The 24,546-nt window shown below is 46.1% G+C and overlaps 1 protein-coding gene across 6 annotated transcripts in view; it reads right to left on the reverse strand.

Annotated features, from left to right (window-relative positions):
• Positions 1-24,546, reverse strand: part of LOC136833119 (TGF-beta-activated kinase 1 and MAP3K7-binding protein 1-like) — a 532,423-nt gene that overhangs the window by 459,373 nt on the left and 48,504 nt on the right. The window contains exon 1 of one of the 6 annotated variants that reach the window (XM_067094768.1): positions 614-711. The exons of the other annotated variants lie outside the window; for them this stretch is intronic. The gene's annotated coding sequence lies outside the window, so the exon portion shown is untranslated. Of the gene's footprint in view, positions 1-613; positions 712-24,546 lie in introns of those variants that run through there. 6 annotated transcript variants of the gene reach the window in all.

Raw genomic sequence — 24,546 nt, forward strand, 5'->3', positions numbered from 1 at the left:
CAAATACATTCTAAAACAAGGACATAATAACTAATAGTTGTATTGGTCAAAATAAAAAACACTGTTTGTTCATGAAAAAGCATATCCGAACAAAGAGAAAGAGATGTAGAATAAAGAAGTTATTAAAAAGAGAATGAGAAGACTTCTAAAAATAGATCAGTCTTAAAGGGAGAGACAGAAATTCTCTTCCAACTCTCTATTTTTATATCAACCATTTATTTCTTTTTTTAGTGGTAATGTATCAAGCTAACTTTTAAATGAAATTACAGTAACTTTAATTTCATTAAAAGTTAACTTAATAATTTGGGAGCATGAGGGTCATATTTAGAGTTTAAACTTTAGAAATAAACATTTATTAGCATTTTTAGAGAACGTGCCAAACTTACACGAAAATTCACCTTGGGTGAGGGGTTTTGGAACCTAACCTTGCGTAAGTTCGGGGTATGACTGTATACACATTATTCACTGAAAATTCGCCCATTTACAGTATTTTTCTTTGAGAAATATTCACTAATTACTGTATTTTCATCTCATTTTCATGACTAAATGCACTCTTTGTGATAAAACTAATAAAATACTCAGGTATTGCTCGAGTTATGATAATTCAACTTACGATGATTCGATTTTGCAATGGGGTAAGCAATTAAATACCAGCAGCGAGAGAGACCAAATTACAATAGACCAACTTCTTTTCCTCCATCTCTTTATCCCATCTTCTAGTTAAAAAAGTAAAAGAGAATGATAAAAGTATTGTTACTAACATTATACTCTTGCGTAAATGCGCACAGCCATAAACAACCGACCAAGAAACTGTTGTCTTGCTTATCACCGAATTGGACAACAACAGTTTTGCTTGTATTTCAACCATCGTACGTAATACACAATTACCGTAGGTTATAGTACAAATGACGTTATGTAGAATAGGACTGATATATTTTTATATTATACCATTATTCGGTATGGATAAAAGATCGGCAAGGAAATGTACTGCTAATCTAAGCTTCAAGTTGTAGCTTAAGCTGAGAAAACAATGTTCAAGCTGCTAATGACTATAAATTATCGTGCATGGGCAACATGGATGAAACCTGACCATAATTAAAATTGGATAGAAAGTATTTGAATCAAAACTACTGGGGATGAAAGAACACATTACTGCTATTTTTACACCAATAAACGATAAATTCACAAAATCACAATTTTTAAAGTAAATTGTATTTTTCCTAACTATACAAACCCAAGGTCCTTTACATTAGGGATTACTTTCAGGCGATGGGCTGGAATTCTTCGTTGAACTTCAAACTAGGTGGTTAGGCAGTTGACTACTGTCCAGGAGGCGGGAGTACCGTCTGCCCAGATGTAAACATTCCAATTTGCCTTTTGGCCCAGGTATCAGATTGAGGGGTGGCATGAGGTGGGCATAAAGTGTAAAGGACCTCGGGTTTGCATAGTTAGGAAAAATACAATTTACTTTAAAAATTATGATTTGTTCCGACACAATATACAAACCCTCGGTCCTTTACATTAGAGACTTACTGGTTGGAGGGAGGAATCTGAGTGAGTCTCTATAAAATGACTGGAGTTCATTTTCTTGTCTTCCCTTCCTGGTCGTGAGAGCGAGGAAGGGAAAACTGCCTCTGACAAAATGATCGGGTTGTAAGAAATGCAGGATCAGTTGTCAGACTCCTCTGGGTCCTTTGCATGAAAGAGGAAACGTCAGTTCATGCAAAGTAGGCTAGAAGAACTTGGGGTCAGATGACATAAAGGCAAATACAAGCATTGGGTTTGTCTTATAGTCATCTTTTATCTCCTTCCCCACCTTGCAAGAGGAAGGAGTGGGGCTGCTTTATCAACCTGAACGGAAAATAGAACAGGAGCTCCCGTTGGGTGCTTACCTGCATCAACCGCCAGATCCAGCTTGTAACAGCACGCTTGCTCCCTGCCCGTAGGAAGAGAGCCAGGATGGGGAGAAAGAAGAGAGGCCAGTCACTCCACATTCATTCTCCCAATCACAACTGTACAACTTAGGTGAGATGCAACCTATCCTGTTAGAGGAGCCAGGTTATGGAGGAATGAGGTTATTACATTTGAGGACGCCTTGAGAGAGAGAGAGAGAGAGAGAGAGAGAGAGAGAGAGAGAGAGAGAGAGAGACTGAGAGAGAGAGAGAGAGAGAGAGAACAAACCAACGTCTTTGTGAGAGAGAGAGAGAGAGAGAGAGCGAATGTAATTGTCGTTAGTGAGTGTTTCAAGTTGTTGGAAGAGGGATAAGGGTCTTTAGTTGGAGTTTGTTTATAGGGCGCTGTCTGTCTGTGAGAATGTGAAGGAGGGTTGGTTTTTTTGTTGTTGAGAGTTTTTAGTCAGAGCTAGTGCCTGCCAGTTTTTCTGTGTTGGAAGTTTTTTTCATATGCTTTTCCGGGAGTTGTTGGTTTTTCTTGTTGGTGTGCTGTTTTGTTTGTGTGTGTTGTTTTTTTTTTTTTTGTATTTTTGTTGTGTTTGTGGGTTGTTTGCAATGTTGTGGTTGTTTTGGCCTTAATCCATCTCCCAGCAATAAGGATCAGGTGAGTGTTGTGTTTTTTTTTTGTGTTTTGAATTCGCCACATTATATTTTTCAGAGTTTTTTTTTTTCTTGTTGGTGTGCTGTTTTGTTGTGTGTGTGTTCTGTTTCTTTTTTTTTTGTATTTCTTTGTTGTGTTTGTGGTTGTGGTTGTTACGGCGGCCTTAATCCATCTCCCAGCAACCGAGGACCAGGGTGAGTGTTGTGTGTTGTTTTATTGTGTTTTGAATTCCGAGAGAGAGAGAGAGAACGAACAATGACGTCTTGTGAGAGAGAGAGAGAGAGAGAGAGAGAGAGAGAGAGAGAGAGAGAGAGAGAGAGAGAGAGAGAGAGAGACAGAGAGAGAGAGAGAGAGAGAGAGAGAGAGTGTAATTTCGTTAGTGAGTGTTTCCGGTTGTTGGAAGAGGGATAAGGGTCGTTAGTTGGAGTTTGTTTGGATGAAGGCGCTGTCTGTCTGTGAAGGTGTGGGGAAGATTGCAGTCTTGAGTTGAGGTTCAACCTGGGAAGTGGTCAGTTCGTTTTCCTTTTGTTGTTGTATGTTTCTGTCTGAGTTTTTTGATGTTGTTGTCAGTGCATGTGTCTCTTTCCCTTTTGCTTGTTGTTGTATGAAGAGCCCTGGAAGTCTGTGTGTTTTTCTGTTTTGGTTTTGTTTGTGTGGTTTTGTGTGCTGTGTTGGCGACCGTGGACACTTAATCCATCTCCCAGCAACCGAGGATCAGGGTGAGTGTTCTATGTATCTGTGTTGTGTGTTGTTTTTGTGTTTTGAATTCAGGGCCACATATATTTGAAGAAAAAACAAACGTAAAAAAACAGTTGTTGCAATTCAATTGAGATTGAGATGGTAGTGTGACTGGAGGAAGGATGGAAGAGGAACTGGTGAGGTTGAGAGAGAGGACTTAAGGCTGGCAAGAGAGAAGAATGCATGGTTGAAGAGTGAGAATGAGAGTTTGAGGCTTCAGTGCCCTGAGACAGGGTAATGCTAAGGAGTGCAAAAGAAGAAATGAAAGGGGAGATGAAAGAGGGGTGAAAGAGTCTGAAGAAAGAATGGATAAGAAGTTAGAGTCTGCAGTATTTCTGGATTGCAGGAAATGATGAAGGGAATGTTTAAGGAGTGTCTTTGGAGAAGGGGCTGTTGGAGGCAGGTCCTCTGGAACGTGTGAAGGGGCAAGAGAGAAAAGGAGGAAGAAGTGAATGGAAGCGTGAGTGATGAAAGTGATGTGGAAATAGGAAGTAAGAAACGAGAGAATGAGAGGCAGGGTAAGGAAAAGGGGAATGAAAAGCAAGGGAAGGAACAGAGGAAAGTAAGGATAAGTCAGGGGAAGAAAAAAGGGAAGAAGGGAAAAGGAAAGGAAACTGGGAAGAAGGGTAAGGAAGTGGGAAAGGCAGGAAAGAAGGCTTTCAGAGGGTAAAGATAGTAGTGATAGTGAGGTGGATGGAGGTGAATGGATAAAAGTGGATAAAAGAAGGGGAAGAAGAGTGTAATGAGTAAGATGAACCCTAAGTGCAGAAGTGGACTCTTTGTATTTGGAAAGAGGGTATGAAAGGACAGACTGAAATTACTGTGAAAGGTGTAAAGTGAGAGTGAAAGTGAGAAAGAAGTGAGAAAGGCTATGTATGTGAGGGAGGTACCCAGTGTGAAAGGTATAATGAGTATGGAAGTAGGGATGTGCATGATTTCTTTAGGGAGTATGAAAGGTTTTGTCAGGATAAGTATGGGAGAGTAAGAGAGTGTGGGCAATGAGAATTAGGAGAATATTTGACTGGGTTTTTGCTTGATATGTATAGGGTTATTATGAGTGTGGGAGATGTTGAGTATGACAAGGTGAAAGCTAGACTAGTTGAGCAAGCTGAGGCGATGGAATCTCCAATGAAAGTGTTAAGTATAAGAGGAAGAATGGATTTGATGAGGCAAGAATGAAAGCTGGGAAACCTTGTCACTGTATGCTTGTAGGCTGGAGACATTGGCAAGGAAGAAGTTTGGGGATGATGGGATAGATGAATGTAAGGAGTTAGTACGAAAGTTGTTAGAGACAGTGCCAGATGGAGTGAGAGAATTTGTGAACTTGATCGGAAGGAGAAGAAAAGATGGACGAGTGAAAGGTTGACTTGGGAGAAATTTTGGAAATTGTAGAAGATTATGAGCTTGACAGGGTTATAAAAGAGAGCAGAAGTGTGAGTGTAAGGGCTGGGGTAGATGAGAGAGTGCCAGAGTTTGGGCTTTAGGGATGCAGTGTTGAGGGGCCCAATGAGAATGGCAGATCTGGTTGTAATAGATAGGAGTGTAAGAGCAAGTAATGTGGAGGTGCCAGTGAGGATGAATGGTGGATTTGTAAGGGAACAACGGGTTGGACGGGTTAGGGATAGTAGTGTACAAAGGGGAAGGTCGGTGAGTGGAAGTTGAGAAAGTGTTTTAGATGTGGAAAGGAAGGACATACAAAGAATGAGTGTAGGTGGGCTTTAGGAGCATGTTTGTGTGGGCTGTGGGACATTTGACAATTTAGTGTACAGGAAAGATAGGGTGTTAAATGCCAGCAAGGCATGCGGACAGGTGGGTCATATGTTGCTAATGGTTGTAGGGTATGTTTGAATGAATGACTGTAATATGTGGCTTAACTGTGGTAAGAATGTAGTTCATTATCAGAGAATGTGTTCAGAACCAGAGGAATGTGTCAAATGTGGAATGGAAGGGCATCTATCAAGTGTATTCAGACGAAAGAGGGTGACTGTGACAGCAAAGTGGGAAACTGAGTGTGATGGGGTTCAAATGGGTGGATCCTCCAGGATGCAAGTGTGCATGTGATGCGTACGTGAGGGATTTGTTGCATGAGGATCAGCAATTGGTTTTGATAGAGTATGGTTTGAAAGGTATAAGAAGGGAAATAAGAGAAGTGAACGGAATGAGGGTAGAATTGTGTGATAGGCACAATGAGTGACCCACCAAAGTGAAAATGAGTGATAAAAGTGTATCTGGATGAATGGGATGGTATGAATAGAACATCATAGCATATGCGGCCTTTTGATATAACTGAGTTGACTGGGGTGAGTGAAATTTCTGTGGGAAAGGAACCTACTAGTAGGCAGGTGATTGGTAGTATGGATGAGTCTTTACTCCAAGAGCTGGACAGAACTATGAATGAGTTGAATGGGTTAGATGGCAGAATTTGGAGAGATATTTGGGGCAGAACTGGAGGGTGTGGATTTTTGGTAGGGGTGAGATAGGTCAGGATAGTGATGAGGAGGGTAGCAAATGCGTCTGGAATGGGGTGGACTGGATACAGCGGGTTGAGTGAAAATGGTGCTGAGAAAGGAGTAGAGACAGAGAGAATGCATGAGGGGCCTCAAACAAGATCCAGGGGCCTGTTCGGAGCATCCGTGGGTCCTGTCTAAGGCTATATAAAATCTGGGAGTATGTGTGTGAGAAGACGTCTTCAAATGTAGTGGGGAGTAATATGGAGGAATGAGGGTTATTACATTTGAGGACGTCTTTTGAGAGAGAGAGAGAGAGAGAGAGAAGAGAGAGAGAGAGAGAGAGAGAGAGAGAGAGAGAGAGAGAGAGAGAGAGAGAGAGAGAGAGAGAGAGAGAGAGAGTGTTTTTCGTTAGTGAGTGTTTCGGTTGTTGGAAGAGGGATAGGGTCGTTAGTTGGAGTTTGTTTTCCGGCGCTGTTTGTCTGTGAAGGTGTGGGGGAGATTTTTTTCTTGAGTTGAGGTTCAACCTGGGAAGTTGAGGTTTGTTTTCGTGTTTTGTTGTTGTATGTTTCGTCTGAGTTTTGATGCCGTTGTTTCATGGTGCATGTGTCTCTTTCCTTTTGCTTGTTGTTGTATGTTTGAGTCGTGTGTTTTTCTGTTTTGGTTTTTGTTTGTGTGGTTTTGTGTGCTGTGTTGGCGTTGTGGACCCTTAATCCATCTCCCAGCAACCGAGGATCAGGGTGAGTGTTCTATGTATCTGTGTTGTGTGTTGTTTTTGTGTTTTGAATTCCACATATATTTGGCGCCAACGTGGGGCAACTGTTGTTGCAGTTGCAATTGATTGAGATTGGTGGCTGGTAGTGTGACTGGAGGAAGGGATGGAAGAGGAACTGGTGAGGTTGAGAGAGGACTTAAAGGCTTTCGGCTGGAGAGAAGAATGCATGGTTGAAGAGTGAGAATGAGAGTTTGAGGCTTCAGTTGGAGGAGATGGGGGGGTAATGCTAAGGAGTGCAAAAGAAGAAATGAAAGAGGAGATGAAAGAGGGTGAAAGAGTCTGAAGAAAGAATGGATAAGAAGATAAGAGTCTGCAGTAAGCAGGATGCAGGAAATGATGAAGGGAATGTTTAAGGAGTTCTTTGGAGAAGGGGCTGTTGGAGGCAGGTCCTCTGGAACGTGTGAAGGGGCAAGAGAGAAAAAGGAGGAAGAAGTGAATGGAAGCGTGAGTGATGAAAGAAAGTGATATGGAAATAGGAAGTAAGAAACGAGAGAATGAGAGGCAGGGTAAGGAAAAGGGGAATGAAAAGCAAGATTGGAAGGAACAGAGGGAAAGTAAGGATAAGTCAGGGGAAGAAAAAGGGAAGAAGGAAAAGGAAAGGAAACTGGGAAGAAGGGTAAGGAAGTGGGAAAGGCAGGAAAGAAGGGAGAGGGTAAAGATAGTAGTGATAGTGAGGTGGATGGAGGTGAATGGATAAAAGTGGATAAAAGAAGGGGAAGAAGAGTGTAATGAGTAAGATGAATGTAAGTGCAGAAGTGGACTCTTTGTATTTGGAAGAGGGTATGAAAGGACAGAGTGAAAGTAGCCTGAAAGTGAGAGTGAAAGTGAGAAAGAAGTGAGAAAGGCTATGTATGTGAGGGAGGTACCCAGGTGTGAAAGGTATAATGAGTATGGAAGTAGGGATGTGCATGATTTCTTTAGAAGAGTATGAAAGGTTTTGTCAGGATAAGTATGGGGAGAGTAAGAGAGTGTGGGCACGAGAATTAGGAGAATATTTGACTGGGTTTTTGCTTGATATGTATAGGGTTATTATGAGTGTGGGAGATGTTGAGTATGACAAGGTGAAAGCTAGACTAGTTGAGCAAGGAGGCGTCTGAAAGTTTTGAGTGTTAAGTATAAGAGGAAGAATGGATTTGATGAGGCAAGAATGAAAGCTGGGAAACCTTGTCACTGTATGCTTGTAGGCTGGAGACATTGGCAAGGAAGAAGTTTGGGGATGATGGGATAGATGAATGTAAGGAGTTAGTGAAAGTTGTTAGAGACAGTGCCAGATGGAGTTAGAGAATTTGTGAACTTGAAGTCTGGAAGGAGAAGAAAAGATCCTTTTTAGTATGAAAGGTTGACTTGGGGAGAAATTTTGGAAATTGTAGAAGATTATGAGCTTGACAGGGTTATAAAAGAGAGCAGAAGTGTGAGTGTAAGGGCTGGGGTAGATGATGAGAGTGCCAGAGTTTGGAAGTTTTTAGGATGCAGTGTTGAGGGGCCCAATGAGAATGGCAGATAGTGTAATAGATAGGAGTGTAAGAGCAAGTAATGTGGAGGTGCCAGTGAGGATGAATGGTGGGTTTGTAAGGGAACAACGGGTTGGACAGGTTAGGGATAGTAGTGTACAAAGGGAAGGTCTTTGAGTGGAATGTTTGAGGAAAGTGTTTTAGATGTGGAAAGGAAGGACATACAAAGAATGAGTGTAGGTGGGCTTTAGGAGCATGTTTTTCTGGTGTGGGCAAAATGGGACATTTGGTAAGTTAGTGTAAGAAAAAGGGGTTAAATGCTACAGGTGCGGACAGGTGGGTCATATTGCTAATGGTTGTAGGGGTACCCAGTGAATGTAATATGTGGCAACTGTGGTAAGAATGGGCATTATTGAGAATGTGTTCAGAACCGAGAGGGAAGTGTGTCGAATGTGGAATGGAAGGGCATGTATCAAGTGTATGGCCAGACGTAGACGAAGAGGGTGACTGTGACAGCGAATTCCGGGAAACTGAGTGTGAAGGGGTTCAAATGGTGGATCCTCCAGGATGCAAATGGTGATGTGATGCATGTTGTGAGGGGTTGTTGCATGAGGATCAGCAATTTGTTTTGATAGAGTATGGTAGGAAACGAAGAAAGGGAAGAACGTATCAGTGAACAGAATGATCGTAGAAGTTGTGTGATAGGGGTGTGAGTGCCAAAGTGAAAATGAGTGATAAAGCGGTAATGTTGGATGAATGGGATGGTATGAATAGAACATATAGCATATGCGGGTTTGATATAACTGAGTTGACTGGGGTGAGTGAAATTTCTTTGGGAAAGGAACCTACTAGTAGGCAGGTGATTCAGTAGTATGGATGAGTCTCACATATGCAACACTAGAGCTGGACAGAAACTATGAATGAGTTGAATGGGTTAGTGGCAGAATTTGGAGAGATATTTGGGGCAGAACTGGATTGGTGTGGATGAAGTGGTGGGTGAGATAGGTCAGGATAGTGATGAGGAGGGTAGTAATCAAGCGTCTGGAATGGGGTGGACTGGAGGGTTGAGTAAAAATGGTGCTGAGATGGGGAGAGACAGACAGAGAATGCATGAGGGCCCTCAAACAAGATCCAGGGGCCTGTTCTGAGCATCCGTGGGTCCTGTCTAAGGCTATATAAAATCTGGGGAGTATTGTTGAATGAGAAGATCCATCTCAAATGTAGTGGGGAGTAATATGGAGGAATGAGGTTATTACATTTGAGAGGAATGCCTTTTGAGAGAGAGAGAGAGTAGAGAGAGAGAGAGAGAGAGAGAGAGAGAGAGAGAGAGAGAGAGAGAGAGAGAGAGAGAGAGAGAGAGAGAGAGAGAGTGTAATTGTCGTTAGTGAGTGTTTTGGTTGTTGGAAGAGGGATAAGGTCGTTAGTTGGAGTTTGTTTGCAGCGCTGTCTGTCTGTGAAGGTGTGGGGAGATTGCAGTCTTGAGTTGAGGTTCAACCTGGGAAGTGGTCAGTCTGTTTTCCTTTTGTTGTTGTATGGGTCTGAGTTTTGATGCCGTTGTTGATGGTGCATGTGTCTCTTTCCTTTTTGCTTGTTGTTGTATGTTGGTGGAGTTGTGTGTTTTTCTGTTTTGGTTTTGTTTGTGTGGTTTTGTGTGCTGTGTTGGCGACCGTGGACCCTTAATCCATCTCCCAGCAACCGAGGATCAGGGTGAGTGTTCTATGTATCTGTGTTGTGTGTTGTTTTTGTGTTTTGAATTCCGCCACATATATTTGGCGCCCAACGTGGGGCAACTGGTGTTGCAGTTGCAATTGAGATTGGTGGCGGGTAGTGTGACTGGAGGGAAGGGATGGAAGAGGAACTGGTGAGGTTGAGAGAGGAGTTGCGGCTGGCAAGAGAGAAGAATGCATGGTTGAAGAGTGAGAATGAGAGTTTGAGGCTTCAGTTGGAGGAGATGGGGGTAATGCTAAGGAGTGCAAAAGAAGAAATGAAAGAGGAGATGAAAGAGGGGTGAAAGAGTCTGAAGAAAGAATGGATAAGAAGTTAGAGTCTGCAGTAAGCAGGATGCAGGAAATGATGAAGGGAATGTTTAAGGAGTTCTTTGGAGAAGGGGCTGTTGGAGGCAGGTCCTCTGGAACGTGTGAAGGGGCAAGAGAGAAAAAGGAGGAAGAAGTGAATGGAAGCGTGAGTGATGAAAGTGATGTGGAAATAGGAAGTAAGAAACGAGAGAATGAGAGGCAGGGTAAGGAAAAGGGGAATGAAAAGCAAGGGAAGGAACAGAGGGAAAGTAAGGATAAGTCAGGGGAAGAAAAAGGGAAGAAGGGAAAAGGAAAGGAAACTGGGAAGAAGGGTAAGGAAGTGGGAAAGGCAGGAAAGAAGGGAGAGGGTAAAGATAGTAGTGATAGTGAGGTGGATGGAGGTGAATGGATAAAAGTGGATAAAAAGAAGGGGAAGAAGAGTGTAATGAGTAAGATGAATGTAAGTGCAGAAGTGGACTCTTTGTATTTGGAAGAGGGTATGAAAGGACAGAGTGAAAGTAGCGAAAGTGAGAGTGAAAGTGAGAAAGAAGTGAGAAAGGCTATGTATGTGAGGGAGGTACCCAGGTGTGAAAGGTATAATGAGTATGGAAGTAGGGATGTGCATGATTTCTTTAGAAGAGTATGAAAGGTTTTGTCAGGATAAGTATGGGGAGAGTAAGAGAGTGTGGGCACGAGAATTAGGAGAATATTTGACTGGGTTTTTGCTTGATATGTATAGGGTTATTATGAGTGTGGGAGATGTTGAGTATGACAAGGTGAAAGCTAGACTAGTTGAGCAAGCGAGGCGTATGAAAGCGAGTGTTAAGTATAAGAGGAAGAATGGATTTGATGAGGCAAGAATGAAAGCTGGGGAAACCTTGTCACTGTATGCTTGTAGGCTGGAGACATTGGCAAGGAAGAAGTTTGGGGATGATGGGATAGATGAATGTAAGGAGTTAGTACGAAAGTTGTTAGAGACAGTGCCAGATGGAGTGAGAGAATTTGTGAACTTGAAGCGGAAGGAGAAGAAAAGATGGACGAGTGAAAGGTTGACTTGGGGAGAAATTTTGGAAATTGTAGAAGATTATGAGCTTGACAGGGTTATAAAAGAGAGCAGAAGTGTGAGTGTAAGGGCTGGGGTAGATGAGAGAGTGCCAGAGTTTGGAAGCTTTAGGGATGCAGTGTTGAGGGGCCCAATGAGAATGGCAGATAGTGTAATAGATAGGAGTGTAAGAGCAAGTAATGTGGAGGTGCCAGTGAGGATGAATGGTGGGTTTGTAAGGGAACAATGGGTTGGACGGGTTAGGGATAGTAGTGTACAAAGGGGAAGGTCGGTGAGTGGAAGTCGAGCGAAGTGTTTTAGATGTGGAAAGGAAGGACATACAAAGAATGAGTGTAGGTGGGCTTTAGGAGCATGTTTCGGGTGTGGGCAAGCGGGACATTTGGTAAGTTAGTGTACGAAAGATAGGGGGGTTAAATGCTACAGGTGCGGACAGGTGGGTCATATTGCTAATGGTTGTAGGGGTACCCGAGTGAATGTAATATGTGGCAACTGTGGTAAGAATGGGCATTATGCGAGAATGTGTTCAGAACCGAGAGCGAAGTGTGTCGAATGTGGAATGGAAGGGCATGTATCAAGTGTATGTAGACGAAAGAGGGTGACTGTGACAGCGAATTCGGGAAACTGAGTGTGAAGGGGGTTCAAATGGGTGGATCCTCCAGGATGCAAGCGGTGCGTGATGCATGTACGTGAGGGGTTGTTGCACGAGGATCAGCAATTTGTTTTGATAGAGTATGGTAGGAAACGTAAGAAAGGGAAGAACGTAAGTGAACGGAATGATCGTAAGTTGTGTGATAGGGGTGTGAGTGCCAAAGTGAAAATGAGTGATAAAGCGTGTAATACGGATGAATGGGATGGTATGAATAGAACATATAGCATATGCGGGTTTGATATAACTGAGTTGACTGGGGTGAGTGAAATTTCTGTGGGAAAGGAACCTACTAGTAGGCAGGTGATTGGTAGTATGGATGAGTCTTTGCGAGAGCTGGACAGAACTATGAATGAGTTGAATGGGTTAGTGGCAGAATTTGGAGAGATATTTGGGGCAGAACTGGAGGGTGTGGATGAAGTGGTGGGTGAGATAGGTCAGGATAGTGATGAGGAGGGTAGTGTGCGTCTGGAATGGGGTGGACTGGAGGGGTTGAGTGAAAATGGTGCTGAGAAGGAGTAGAGACAGAGAGAATGCATGAGGCCCTCAAACAAGATCCAGGGGCCTGTTAGGAGAGCATCCGTGGGTCCTGTCTAAGGCTATATAAAATCTGGGAGTATGTGTGTGAGAAGGGAAATGCTCAAATGTAGTGGGGGGAGTAATATGGAGGAATGAGGTTATACATTTACATTTGAGAGAGAGAGAGAGAGAGAGAGAGAGAGAGAGAGAGAGAGAGAGAGAGAGAGAGAGTGTAATTGTCGTTAGTGAGTGTTTCGGTTGTTGGAAGAGGGATAAGGGTCGTTAGTTGGAGTTTGTTTGCGGCGCTGTCTGTCTGTGAAGGTGTGGGGGAGATTGCAGTCTTGAGTTGAGGTTCAACCTGGGAAGTGGTCAGTTCGTTTTCCTTTTGTTGTTGTATGTTTCGTCTGAGTTTTGATGCTGTTGTTGTCAGTGCATGTGTCTCTTTCCTTTTTGCTTGTTGTTGTATGTTCGTGAGTCGTGTGTTTTTCTGTTTTGGTTTTGTTTGTGTGGTTTTGTGTGCTGTGTTGGCGACCGTGGACCCTTAATCCATCTCCCAGCAACCGAGGATCAGGGTGAGTGTTCTATGTATCTGTGTTGTGTGTTGTTTTTGTGTTTTGAATTCCGTCACAAGGTAAGCTACACAACTTGTTGAGCAGCCACCACAGGACCCAAGGAAAAGTGTCCAAGGACTTGTGTGCAACATCCCGGAGGTAGAAGGAGATGAAAGTAGTCTGTTGGGACCACACCCCGCCCTTCAGGGTCTTTGAAACTGGCATGTTCTTCCGGAATGCGAGGGACGGACCAATGCTGTGGACCTCGTGAGCTCTCAGATGAAGCGTACCGGTGTCATCTTCTCCTGCAGCAGAGTACGCTCTCCTTATCGTCTCACGAAGCCAGAAAGAGATGGTGTTCTTGGACACTTCTTTCTTGGTCGAGCCAGTACTAACGAAGAGTCATCGACACTCAGGCCGGAGGCGTCGAGTCCTCTTCAGATAGCGCCGAAGCACTCTAACAGGACACAGTAGCATCTCGTCTGGTTCATTACCTACAAAGTCCTCTAAGGAGGGGATCGTGAAGGACTCGAACCGTGCGTCAGGGACCGAAGGATTCCGAGTCTTCGCTATGAAATCCAGGACGAAATCGAGCATAACTGATCCCCATCCCCTCGAGTGTTTTACATCGAAGGAAAGTCCGTGAAGTTCGCCAACTCTCTTCGCCAATGCCAGGGCTAGCAGGAAGACAGTCTTGAGGGTCAGATCCCTGTCTGACGACTCTCATAAAGGTCAAATCAGGTGCATCCTGGGAGTCAGGAGGCTCCTTAGGGATCTCGAGAGTCACATCCCACTCTAAGGGGCCTGAGATCCCTGGGTGGGCAAGACCTGCTTGAAGCTTCTCATTAGTAGAGATATCTTGAAAGAGGAGAGATGTCTACTCCTTTCAGCCATCAAGAGACTAGGCCGATCCTGCATCTCTGGTAGCCTTTCACAGCTGAAACGGAGAGAAGAAGAGATTGTGGCGAAGGGAAGACGAGGAAGTCCACGACCTGCTGAACAGTAGCTCCGACTGGGGAGAGATACCCTTCAGCGACACCAACCACAAAAGACGGACCACTTTCCTGGTATACCACTGCGGAGGATCGTCTGAGGTATCCTGCCATCTCTGTTGCTGTGCGACACGAAAAGCCTCTCGCTCGCAAGGTTGTCCCACGGGTGCTGGAACGCATCCTCCGTAGCGGCCCATGGGTCCAGCACGACAAAACAGAAGATCTGGAGTTTTCTGTTGTGCCAGGTGGCGAACAGATCGATGGCTGGACGCCTCCACAGGTCGAACAGCCTTTCCGCTACCTCCGAGAGGAGGAACCATTCGGTCCCTACCACTTGGTTCTGGCGGCTGAGCTTGTCTGCCACGACATTCCTCTTGCCTGTAATGTACCTGGCTGACAGCTCTACTGAGTGAGCCGTGGCCCACTCATGCACCTGCATCGTCAACTGATGAAGCTGGCGGGACACCAGGGCCCCCTGCTTGTTGACGTATGCCACTACCGTGGTATTGTCGCTCATCAGTACCACAGTGTCCCATCACTCGATCCCGGAACTCTTGGAGGGCCAGGAAGGCTGCCTTGAGTTCCAGGATGTTGATGTGAAGGCGCTTGTCATCTCGGTGCCACACTCCCGAAGTCAGCAACTCCTCCAGGTATGCGCCCCATCCTTCGGTCGATGCATCTGAGAACAGTAGCATGTTCGGAGGGGGAGTATGCAGGGGTATTCCTATCAAGAGGTTCCTGTTGTCCAACCACCAACGAAGGTCCTCCCTCACCTCCTCGGAAAGAGGGATGAGGAAGGACTGGGGGTCTCGGGACTGAGACCAATACTTCTTCAATCTCCACTGAAGAGACCGCAGGTGAAGACACCCATGAGGTACTAGCTTCTCCAAAGACGACAGGTGACCGATGACGACTTGCCATTGCTGGGCTGGCTGCTCCTGTCGTGACAGGAACAGCTGTGCTGCCTGCCTGAACTTGCTGATATGAGAGTGCGAGGGAAAGACTCGCTGCCACTGTGTCTATCAGCATGCCCAGGTACTTTATCCTCTGCTTGGGGATGAGATCTGACTTCTCAAGATTCACCACGATCCCTAGATCCCGGCAAAACTCGAGGAGCCGATCCCTGTCCTGTAGCAACTGTGAGCGAGAGCCCGCCAGGACTAGCCAGTCGTCGAGATACCTCAGTAGACATATCCCGTGCGAGTGGGTCCAAGCTGACACGAGTGAGAAGACTCTCGTGAACACCTGGGGAGCGGTCGAGAGCCCGAAACAAAGTGCCCTGAACTGGAAGACCGTCTCCCCGAGGACAAAGCGGAGGTACTTGCGAGAGGACAGATGAATGGGTATTTGGAAATACACATCCTTCAAGTCCACCGGAAGCATGAAGTCGTTCTCCCTGATGGAGGCCAGCACGGATTGCGCTGTTTCTATCGTGAACCGAGTCTGGTGAACGAAACGGTTCAAGGGAGAGAGGTCTATGACCGGTCTCCATCCCCCTGAGGCTTTCTCTACGAGAAAGACATGGCTGTAAAAGCCTGGAGACTGGTCCGACATGACTTCTAAAGCACCCTTGCTCAGCATGGCTTGCACTTCTTGCTGTAGTGCGGTGTCCTTCAAAGATCCTTGGACATATGTTTGGAGATGGACCGGAGTGTAGGTGAGGGGAGGCCGAGACTCGAAGGGTAGTAGATATCCCTCCCGAAGGACATCCACTATCCAGGTCTCAGCTCCGTGTCGCTGCTATGTTGCCCAATTGCTCGACAGGCACCCCTCCACCTTCAGCAGCTGTTGGGGGGGAACGCCGCCCCTAGCGTTTCCCCTTCTTCTTCTTCCCTTTGCCACCTTTACCGGCTTGGAAAGTGGGCTGAAAAGGACGGGAGGAACCCCCACTTCTCGAGGAAGAAGAAGGCTGGGTGTTTCCCCGGGGCCCCTTCGAAGACTGGGTTTCTTAGGGGCCGAGGAAGTGCCAGCCTGGCCTGAAGACCTGCCCGCAGTGGAATGCGAAGACCCGGAGGTCTTGGCCACTGCCTGGTGGACAAGCCGGTCACTGTCATCAGCCCGGCGTTTGTCCACCGCGGCGTCCACCAACTCTCTGAGGTAGAGAGAGGAGGAACCCAGGAACAGTCCATTCCTAAGGGAAATTGCCGACTTGGGACCTACAGACCTGGAGAAGTGAGAGAGAACGGCATCTCTCCGCTTCAGAACCAGGTTTGCCCACAGGTTTGCAGTCTGGTGGGCGAGGTAGGAGATAGCCCTACCCCCAAACTGGCACAGTCTCCCAAAGGCGGAGTCCTCCCCAGGCACAATGGTGCCCGAGGAAGCAGCTACCTTGAATACTGTGAAGGACCACAGATCAAGCCAGGAGACTGCTTGGAAGGCTGCCATGGCTGTGGCTTCCAGGGTTGCAGCTTCTTGCTGGGAGAGGGAGATACTCTCTGTAGTAAGCTGCTGCAACGTCAGACCCGGATCCAGACGAGTCAGGTCAGGGTCAACCTGTTTAGTCAGCAACGCCCCTACAGCTGGAGTGTAAAAGTGCTTCTGGCGAGGCAGGGGGGGGGTAAGAAGCTTATCTGAGCGGCTCGACCGAAGTGAGCTGTCTTGCCCAGACACAAGAATGTTCAGCTGGTCCAGGACCCCCTCGGTAAGCGTGGACCACGGCAGCCCCACCAAAGCCTTGGATTCCTTCTTGGGTCCCCAAAAGGATTCGTGGCGCAAAGGACGATCCACAGTTGAGGCTGTGGTCCCTTCCCTGAGGTCGTTGTGCTGACGAATCAGCGCAATAACCTTGGCAAAAGTCCTCTGTATCTCGGGGTGTCCGCATCCTGGGGCAGGGGACCCTCAAGTCCCTCCAGAATGCGGTCCTCCCGATCTACCCTCCCTGGAGGAGGGAGAACCTCGGCGGACCCCCGTGATCCTTTCTGCACCATGCGGGCGTAAGACCTGGTCGAGCCAAGGACCGAGCCAGGTTTGTACGCCCATGAGGTAGAACTCTGAGGAGAAAACTCGCCAGAATTCTTCCTGTCCGACTCGCACCCCTTGGAAGGAGCCGAAGAGGCGGAGGGGACAGGCGAGGAGGATCAGGCGCTCCCACTGGCCTTGCCGGCAGACCCAACAGAGGCAGTGGGCCGGGAGCGGTCACCAACCCGCGGTGGTGAGGGCAGCGTGGGCCGGGAGCGGTCACCAACCCGCGGTGGTGATGGCAGCCCGGGTCGAGGAGATTGCTTTCGCCTAGGTGAAGCAGTCTGCCGAGGAGAGTGGAGCGGCTCGCGTGAGCCGAGCCACGCTCGCTTCCCCCGAGCCAGGCTGGCCGCACGGACGTGGCAGGGGAACTGGGAGGAGTTGAGCGCGCATCTGGCTGGCGCGAGCTTGCGCTGTCCTCTAGACGCGCCCTAGTCTTCTTCGAGGCCATAGCCTCTCGGGAAGACTGAGCAGGGGACCTCTTCTCCGCCTCTCCTGGCGTTCGGCCCCGAAGGGCTGAAGCACTATCCTGAGAACCTAACTTGGCACTCACAAGAGTGCCAGCAAGAAGAGCCGGGGCACCTGCATGCCCGGGTTCTTTCTCTCGCCCCACACCCTGGTCTGTATGGCAAGGAGTTTCTCCTGTATCAGTCTGGGGTACCCGGGTTCCCTTGGAGACCCGGGTACTTGGAGCAACTCGCATACGAGTGTCCGACGTGGACTCACTGGCCTTAGACACAGGTTTCTTAGGCACAGCGGGAGGGGGGGGGTTTCGGACCTTGGTCTGCACACCCTTGGCTCCCAATGCGACTGACCCGGGGGCCGACAAGAGATCCCAGTGCCTTCCCTGTGGAAGGAGGCAGTCCCTTGGAAGTCTCGGTGCGAGACTTCTTGTGGGGGGGAGAGGCAGACTTCTTCTTCTTCGGCCATGAAGCCTCGGAAGGAAGAGAAGAAGAGGCAGCAGACGAAGACGATGACGATGACGAAGACGAAGACGAAGATGACGACACCTTCCTAAACCTCTTCTTCTTCTTCACCATCTTCTTCAGTATCGCCGTCAAGTCCCCAAATCAAGCAGGCGTAGCCGATGACTCAGAAACAGGAGGAGGGGCTGCAGCAGTAGGCACATCCCGGGCAGAGAATGCGGTGCTCGGGCCAGCACTTACCTGGGCGGGAGTAATCGCATGGCAGCCAGGAATGAAAGTAGTCGGGGCCGGGAATGCAGGCACGGGTGGTGCGTGGGCAGCCAGGCCGGGCCATGCCAGAGTCGAAGGTATGAGGAGAGAAACAGACGAAGTGCCAGGCTGGATAGAGAAGCGAGGAGCCGGAACCATAGTCGTGATTGGGCCAGGGTCAGCAACGGGGGCAGGGACAGTCACATACGGTATAGTTGACGCCACCATGTAGGTGGGGCTCAGTCGCGTGAACGGGGCCAGGAACCCAGGAGGCAGCGGTACTGCATGGTGCACGGCAGGGGCAGCCGAGATCTGGGTATCCAGGGGCGAAGCCACCAACACGGGGAGCTTAGCGAAACCTGACATGGTGACTGAGGTTGTGGTGAGTGTCGCTGCGGTGTGAGTAGTCACTGGAGCGCTGGACAGATGTGACACCAGTCCCTCCAGTGACGGTACGCCAGGTAGGCCCAGGTGTAGCCAGGTTGGTGAGATGTCTGCTGTCTGGCTATCCAACCCAAAACCTGAAGCAAAAGTTGGGTTAGGTTGGGAAGTCTCTACCCACTCTGGAGGAAAAAATTCCCCTCCAGAACGGGAAGAGACTCCTGAGAGGATGTCCCGGTCCACCTCTCCCCCACGTCCTTCCACAACCGATGAAACGAATGAGGAAGGGGAGGGGGAGTCCTCACCTGAAGGAGAGGGAGCAAGTAAGGGAAGCTCGCCGGGAGGGAGAAACGAACGCGACACATTCGCCACCACCAGAGTCGTCGGGGGCGTATTACCCTCGGACGATTCCTTGGCAGGCTCACGACAGTAACGTCTCCTCCCCTCGAACTTCCTCCATTGCTCGGGGGACCAAGAGCAACACTCACTACAAGGAGCGTCGCGCGAATACACACCCCCCCTGCAAGATGGGCAGAGAGCGTGTGGGTCCGCGTCGACGCTAGACCTAAATGAATTACATTTCTTGTCTCCCACCCCGGGACACACACGCTGGGGATACGAAGGCTTAGAAGGCTTGTCCATATTCATTAGAAAAGAAAACCCACCAAAAAAGGAGAAAATAAGCAGTCAGGCAGAGAGCGCGAAGAACAACGTCTGCATGCTACGACGGCCGAAAGCAAATTGGAATGTTTACATCCGGGCAGGCGGTACTCCCACCTCCCGGACAGTAGTCAACTGCCTAACCACCTTGTTTCAAGTTCAACGGCCGTTTCCAGCCTATGCCTGAAAGTAATCCCTAATGTAAAGGACCGAGGGTTTGTATATTGTGTCGGAACAAGCTCGTATTATGATGAAACCAAGTGAAAATAGCGAATGGAATCTTGATTTTTTTTACACAAAAGAACGCCTCCAAACGGCCATCATCATCGACTCATGTATTAACGAAAAAAATAGCTAAATTAATTTCACAACGAGATGTATTTAAGTTATATTTCGACTTAAAAACACTTCGTAGAACAAAAAATAACCTTGCCCCTTATAAATAAAGTATCTAGAGATTCATTTACACTAGCTAGAAGGAAGAAAAGCGCTCTGAAATGAGTTAAATGTGGCAAAATAAACACCGCATAAAGGATTTCCAAACCAAAACATTGATCGCTATGATCGCAATTTATAATACAAAAGCAATACATGAATATATACAATATTATTGGATACAGTGAATTAAGGCATAACATTTTAAAAGATCCATGGAAAAGATGCACATTCGTTATGTTGATGTTTGTATAATACGATATGTGAATATGGCGTACAGTATAATGTAGGCTACGCTACTGTATATGTCTGTGATATACCATAGTGTAGGCTAAGCTAATTCTTGTTTGTTATTCAATTTCTCTTTGTATTGAATTATCATAAGTCACTCTGCATGCACCTCCAGAATTAGCTGATATTAATAATTACTATACCGTGTATGTACAGAGTATACTTTATAGTGTGGGCTAGGCTACCATATATGTATACATGGTACCGAATACCGTAGTGCAGGCTAGCCTATATTTGAGATAAGTTTTTCCCAACAAACTATGGGTTTTTTGGAACCTAACCCCATCGTAAGTAGGATAATACCTGTAAAAGCATTTTTAGTTTTTTTTTTGTTTGAACTATCAAAATAGGCAGTTCTAAGTGTTTTTAGAAGTGTTCTAAGTATTTGCGGGTTTTAGCTATTCACAGGTACACATCCCCCGCAAATACAGGGGGTTTATTGTATCTTCATGCCCGCAGGCGAGTTGGAATCTAAAAAACAAAAATCACTTGGTTAACTCGGACGACCATCTAGTTCACCTGTCCTCCACCAGGTATACCTTGAATGTTTTAGCTCTTGTCAGAATTCTTTGTGACTCCCCAGGATGGGCAGGTTCTACTTTAACAATACAGGCAGTCCCCGGTTACCAGCAGGCTCGGTTATTGGCGTTCCAGCTTTACGGGGCTTGTCTAGCAACGAAAGTCTGCAATTTTCAGCACCAAAAATCACTAATTTCCACTTAATGGCGCTGATACATACCTAACAGAGGGGCCGATTTTTGGCACTAATAAGCCCCGAAAATTGCCAAAAAAAATGCAGAAAATTGCCGATTTTCAGTTACCATCACACCATCAGAATGGAACCCCCGCCGATAACCAGGGACTGCCTGTAGGTATGTAACCAAGAAGAATAATGATTTTTATAATGAAAATTATATTTTCATAATAAAATAAATTTTTGAACATACTTACCTGGTAGTTATATATATAGCTTAAGTCCCTGACGTCACGGCAGAATTTCAAAAACTCGCGGCAATCGCCGATCAGTAGTCAGGTGAACCACCTGTGCGCCCTCTACCCAGGTACCTGGAACCATTCCAACTATTCCTCAGATCTTCCATGCCCCTAGTCTCTAGAGGGGAGGAGGGTGGGAATTTAATTATATATAACTACCAGGTAAGTATGTTCAAAAATTTATTTTATTATGAAAATATCATTTTTAAACATCTAACTTACCTGGTAGTTATATATATAGCTGATTGACACCTTTGGTGGAGGGTCAGAGACAGCCAACATCGTTGGAATTTATAAGGGTTAATAAACCAACTTAAGGTCCTTACCTGGATTAAGGAAGCTGACTTCAATGAACTCCCTCATTTTGTCTGCTTTCCTTAAGAGGTCCAGCGATCCACTCAGGGGGCTGAAGACCTCTAGGAGCTGCCAACCGGTGTACCAACCTCTATGTGACAGACAACCTATAATACCCTTGTTCCAGGCGCCACCAAGGAACAAAAATTATCATTTGACTAAAATTGATGATTGTGGAAGACTGCGTTCAATCTTCACAAACAACCATAAAATTTCAACCATTCCAAGGTAAGAACAAAGGGTATTGTTTTATGGAATTGGATTAAGGAAGCTGAGTTCAATGAACTCCCCCTCATTATGTCTGCATTCCTTAAGAGGTCCAGCGATCCACTCAGGGGGCTGAAGACCTCTAGGAGCTGCCAACCGGTGTACCAACCTCTATGTGACAGACAACCTATAATACCCTTGTTCCGGAAGCCACCAAGGAACAAAATGATCATCTGACTAAAATCAATGATTGTGGAAGACTGCGTTCAATCTTCACAAACAACCATCAAATTTCAACCATTCCAAGGCAAGAACAAAGGGTATTGTTTTATGGGATTGGATTAAGGAAGCTGACTTCAATGAACTCCCCCCTCATTATGTCTGCATTCCTTAAGAGATCCAGTGATCCACCCAGGGGCTGAAAATCTCTAGGGGCTGTCAACGGTGTATAACCTCTATGTGACTAGACCTCCTCTCAATACCCTTGTTCCAGGCTCTACCAAGGAACTTTCATCCCAATGATTGCGGAAGACTGCTCCCAGTCTTCACAAACAACCATAAAAATTCTCAATTCCAAGGTAAGAAAAAGGGTATTGGTTTATGGGATTGTAGGGGTATTCCCTCTCCCATTACTGAATTAGATGCTATAAACGGGACCCAGCGTATAGCAATCTTTGCATAATGTCTGGACTTGTTTTAGATAGTGAGAGGCAAATACTAACTTGCTTCTCCAGAAGGTCGGGTCTAAGATACTCTGCAGGGACCTGTTCTGTTTAAGAGCTACAGAGGTTGCTACTGCCCTGACCTCGTGCGTCTTTACTTTCAGAATCTTGTAGTCTATCTCTCTACATTCCATATGTGCTTCTTTTATCAACTGTCTGATAAAATAAAACAGAGCATTCTTCGACATCTATACAGAGAGCTTTTTGACTGAGCACCAAAGCCCTTCTGAATTCCTTCTTAAGTCCTTTGTCCTATCCAGGTAGAGCCTTAGAGCCCTTATGGAGAATAGGACTCTCTCTCTCTCCTCCCCTGTTATGTCCGTTAGGTTCGGAATCTCGAACGTTCTGGGCCAGGGTTGTGACGAGTATTCATTTTTGCAAGGAAGCCTAGTTGCAGTGAGCAGATTGCCTTGCCTTGTCATAAAGTCTATATTCTTGCTGAGAGCATGTATCTCACTAACTCTTTTTTTGTGGCCAAACTGACCAAGAAAAGAGTTTTCATGGTGAGGTCCTTTAAAGATGTCCTCTGCAAGGGATCGAACCTACTCCCCATGAGGAACCTCAGGACCACGTCTAGGTTCCATGCTGGTGAGTTCTCTACTATACAAATTTGGGTTACAGAAATATTGGAAGAGGACACATGGTTGTCCTTGCACCATCCTCTAAATACCTCCCACTTGGATTGGTATTTTAATGGTGGATAAGTTTTGATTTAAAAACTGCTGCCAGCTGTCTCCTTAAAAACTTAATGGTTCTTGTGAGTTTTCCGATAGTCCGAAGGCAGTTACTAGAAGCGCTTGAAGGTTTGGTAATATCTTTCCAGGTGGGGTTGTTTGAAGATCTACTCTGAGGTAGGCTACTCGGGATGTCCACCATCCATTCTAAATATCTGAACCAATCTCTTGTATATTTTCAGTAATGGCCACAAGGGTCATTCGGTGCTCTCATGTGACACAAATTTTTTCAAAACCCTGTGTATTATCTTGAAAAGGGAAATGCATACGTCCAAGTTGGACCAGTCCACCAGGGAACGTGTCTATGTATATAGGGATCTTTTAGATATCTTATTTCACAGTTAGGTTGTTTGAGAGGATTTTACCTGTTGAGGCCAGGGTCTGAATGGCAGCCAACAAATCCATTCCAGAAGGTCCTTCTGTTTGAAAGAGGGTTCAGAGACTGACCACTAAAGGGAGAAGGATCAATCTGGATAGTTAGCGTGGGAAACAAATTTTTGCTATTCCTGGTTATATCAAGAAGAGTGAGAAACAGTACTCTTGGCTCTTCTGTTGGACCGGTCTTCCAGGAACGTTCTTCAGACATATAGTGGGGATCTGAGACTTTAGCAAGCTGCTGTCCATCCCTCACACACATTTTCACGCTGGCAAAGTCAGATCTGTTATAAGAACGTCCCCAAAGTCGAACATGCTACTGCAAGTCCTGATTAGTGTCCATTCACCAAAATAAGTGGGTTACTAGTTTGACATTCTTCTCCTTTGCCCAGAGAAGGTTCCTTGTTGTCCCCGATAGAGACCTGGCAGGAAGATCCTTGTTTAGTTGATGAATGGTTCCAGGTACCTGTGTTGTCGGTGGTTCACCTGACACCTCTCTGTTCCCCACTGTGTTCAGTTTTTGAAATTCTAGACGTCAGGACTTGCAGTTAGTTCCTTCTAATTGACGTTTAAGTTAGATGTTTAAAAATCAATTTTTCCAGTAGCCCGAGATTTGTTATTTCCCTGGTACTGTTGTTAAAACTGAAAAATACTGAGTCCGAACGCGTTGGATAACAACACCAGGTCTGGGGGTCTAATAGACAGAAGGGACCTTTGGAGCTTGACGGGGTCGTTCTCTTAATCTCTTAAGAGGGGAGGCCTTATTGGTTCTCAATGATGGATGTTAAATACCTGGTCTGATTTTATTAAAAATCCTTGTCCCAGTTGAAATTTAGATGAAACTGACTCAACATTGGTGCTGGAGGAATTAAAGGTTTCCCCCAAATTCTCAGATATTAGAAATATCCTTATCACTGCTTACCTGATGCAAGACGGTCACCAAGTTCTTGTCAGAGAGGATCTTCATCAGGAGGTCCACTATTATAAAGGTAGAACATGGAAATTTAGCCATTGGCTGAGAATGTGGAAATCAGAATGGCAAGTTTGGCCTCTGAGCCTCAGGCCTGCAGAGTTTCTTGACTAAAACCACAATCATCATCCTAAAGGTATAGAACCTCTGGGATGGGATCTGACACCCAAAAGAACACCACCAATTTTCCCTGAAAAAGGTGTTTCTAGATCAGTAGACAATGAATAATTCCAACATAAGTCCAACATTATTTACTCTAGTACAACATTAGACTCTTCAGAACTTCACTTGTTCCTAGCTAAGAGAAACTCTTACAACCAGTTGCAGTCAAAACTAGAGTATGATATTGCTGTGTATGAACTCCAATACATAAGATTCCCCACTTACCCAGGATGGGGTTGATAGTGAAGACCTGTACCTGTTCGTAACAAAAAAGGGGAAGACTAGTAGAAATCTCCACTGCCGCAACTGCTGGATAAAGACGGCTCTCAGTCAGTTAGAAGGGAACTCAGAGTCACACCTCCACTGTGCCACCAAGACT

The sequence above is a fragment of the Macrobrachium rosenbergii genome, chromosome 51, assembly GCF_040412425.1.
Source record: "Macrobrachium rosenbergii isolate ZJJX-2024 chromosome 51, ASM4041242v1, whole genome shotgun sequence".
Classification (NCBI taxonomy): domain Eukaryota; kingdom Metazoa; phylum Arthropoda; class Malacostraca; order Decapoda; family Palaemonidae; genus Macrobrachium; species Macrobrachium rosenbergii.